General features: G+C 37.3%; 1 pseudogene; it reads right to left on the bottom strand.

Annotated features, from left to right (window-relative positions):
* Nucleotides 1-1,584: 1,584 nt before the first annotated feature.
* LOC119866009 lies at nt 1,585-1,668 on the bottom strand (annotated as a pseudogene).
* Nucleotides 1,669-3,030: the final 1,362 nt, after the last annotated feature.

Genomic DNA, 3,030 nt, shown 5'->3' with positions numbered 1-3,030 from the left:
TTTTCCAGTGGATAGGCTTTCCTGCTTTGTCAAATATTAGTTGACCATAGAGTTGAGGACCCATTTATGGATGCTCTATTCTGTTCCATTGATCTATGTGTCTGTTTTTGTGCCAGTACCACACTGTCTTGATGACCACAGCTTTGTAGTACAACCTGAAATCTGGCATTGTGATGCTCCCAGCTCTGGTTTTCTTTTTTAATATTCCCCTGGCTATTCAGGGTCTTTTCTGATTCCACACAAATCTTAAGATGATTTGTTCCAACTCTCTGAAGAAACTCCATGATATTTTGATAGGGATTGCATTAGATCTGTAAATTGCCCTGGGTAGCATTGACATTTTCACAATATTAATTCTTCCAATCCATGAGCATGGAATATTTTTCCATCTCTTTGTGTCTTCCTCAATTTCTTTCAGAAGTGTTCTATAGTTTTTAGGGTATACATCCTTTACCTCTTTGGTTAGGTTTATCCCTAGTTGTCTTATGCTTTTGGGTGCAACTTTAAATGGAATTGACTCCTTAATTTCTCTTTCTTCAGTATCATTGTTAGGGTATAGAAATGCCACTGATTTCTGGGCATTGATTTTGTATCCTGCCACACTGCCAAATTGCTGTATGAGTTCTAACAATATTGGGGTGGAGTCTTTTGGGATTTCTGTGTACAGTATCATGTCATCTGCAAAGAGGGAGAGTTTGACTTCTTCTCTGCCAATTTGAATGCCTTTTATTTCTTTTTGTTGTCTGATTGCTGAAGCTAGGACTTCTAGTACTATATTGAATAGCAGTGGTGAGAGTAGACATCCCTGTCGTGTTCCTGATCTTAGGGGAAAGGCTCCCAGTGCTTCCCCATTGAGAATGACATTTACTGTGGGCTTTTCCTGGATGGCTTTTAAGATGCTGAGGAATGTTCCCTCTATCCCTGCACTCTGAAGAGTTTTGATCAGGAATGGATGCTGTATTTTGTCAAATGCTTTCTCTGCATCTATTGAGAGGATCATATGGTTCTTGTTTTTTCTCTTGTTGATATGATTGATCAGGTTGATTGCTTTACGAATGTTGAACCAGCCTTGCATCCCAGGGATAAATCACACTTGGTCATGATGAATAATCTTCTCAATGTACTGTTGGATCCTATTGACGAGTATCTTGTTGAGAATTTTTGCATCTGTGTTCATCAGGGATATTGGTCTATAATTCTCCTTTTTGGTGGGGTCTTCATCTGGTTTTGGAATTAAGGTGATTCTGGCCTCATAGAACGAGTTTGGAAGTATTCCATCTCTTTCTATCTTTAAAGTAGAATAGGTATGGTTTCTTCTTTAAACGTTTCATAGAATTCCCCTGGGAAGCCATCTGGCCCTGAACTTTTGTGTCTTGGGAGATTTTTGATGACTGCTTCAATCTCCTCCCTGATTATTGGCCTGTTCAGGTTTTCTATTTCTTCCTGTTCCAGTTTTGGTAGTTTGTGGTTTTCCAGAAATGCATCCATTTCTTCTAGATTGCCTAATTTATTGAAGTATAGCTGCTCATAATATGTTTTTAAAATCGTTTGTATTTCCTTGGTATTGTTGTTGATATCTCCTTTTTCATTCGTGATTTTATTTTCAATTAGCAACAATTGTACCTCGGATAAACCTCATTGGCTATGATACTGCCACTGCACAAAGCTCATTCGTAATTTTATTAATTTGAGTCTTTTCTCTTTTGTTTTTAATAAGGCTGGCTAATGGTTTATCTATATTATTAATTTTTTCAAAGAACCAACTCCTGGTTTTGTTGATCTGTTCCACAGTTCTTCTGGTCTCTATTTCAGTGAGTTCTGCTCAAATCTTTATTGTCTCTCTTCTTCTACTGGGTGAAGGTTTTATTTGCTGTTCTTTCTCCAGTTCCTTTAGGTGCAAGGTTAGCTTTTGTATTTGAGTTTTTCCCAGTTTTTTGAGGGATGCTTGTATTGCGATGTATTTCCCTCTCAGGACTTCTTTTGCTGTATCCCAAAGATTTTGAATGGTTGTATCTTCATTCTCATTAGTTTCCATGATCCTTCTAATTCTTCTCTAATTTCCTGGTTGACCCTTTCATCTTTTAGCGGGATGGTCTTTAACCTCCACGTGTTTGAATTTCTTCCAAATTTCTTCTTGTGATTGAGCTCTAGTTTCAAAGCATTATGGTCTGAAAATATGCAGGGGACGATCCCAATCTTTTGGTATCAGTTAAGACCTGATTTGTGACCCAGTATGTGATCTATTCTGGAGAAAGTTCTATTGCACTTGAGAATAATGTGCATTCAGGTGCGTTTGGATGTTAAGTTCTGTAGATATCTGTGAAATCCATCTGGTCCAGTGTATCATTTAAAGCTCTTGTTTCTTTGGAGATGTTGTGCTTAGAAGATCTGTCAATTACAGAAAGCCATGTTGAAGTCTCCCAGTATAAGTGTATTATTATCTAAATATGTCTTAACTTTGGTTTTTAATTGATTGATATACTTGACAGCTCCTACATTAGAGGCATAAATATTCATGCCTAACCTATTGTTAGGTCCTCTTATTGGATAGATCCTTTAAGTATGATATAGTGTCCCTCTTCATCTCTTACTACAGTCTTTGGGATAAACTTTAATTTATCGTGGATATGAGGATTGCTACCCCTGCTTTCTTTTGAGGACCATTTGAATGGTAAATGGTTCTTCAACCTTTTATTTTCAGGCTGTAGGTGTCCTTAATTCTAAAATGAGTCTTTTGTAGGCAGCAACTAGATAGGTCTTGCTTTTTTATCCAGTCTGAAACCCTGAGCCTTTTGATGGGATCATTAAGCCCATTCACGTTCAGAATTACTATTGAAAGATATGAATTTAATGTAATCGTAATACCTATTCAGTCTGTGTTTTTGTGGATTGTTTCTTTGGACTTCTCTTTCTTTTACAGAGTCCCCCTTAATATTTCTTGCAGAGCTGATTTGGTGGTCACATATTCTTTCAGTTTCTGCCTATCTTGGAAGCTCTTTATCTCTCCTTCTATTCTGAATGAGAGCCTTG

The sequence above is a fragment of the Canis lupus genome, chromosome 25 (assembly GCF_011100685.1).
Source record: "Canis lupus familiaris isolate Mischka breed German Shepherd chromosome 25, alternate assembly UU_Cfam_GSD_1.0, whole genome shotgun sequence".
Taxonomy (NCBI): Eukaryota; Metazoa; Chordata; class Mammalia; order Carnivora; family Canidae; genus Canis; species Canis lupus.
This window is presented reverse-complemented; position numbering and strand designations above follow the sequence as displayed.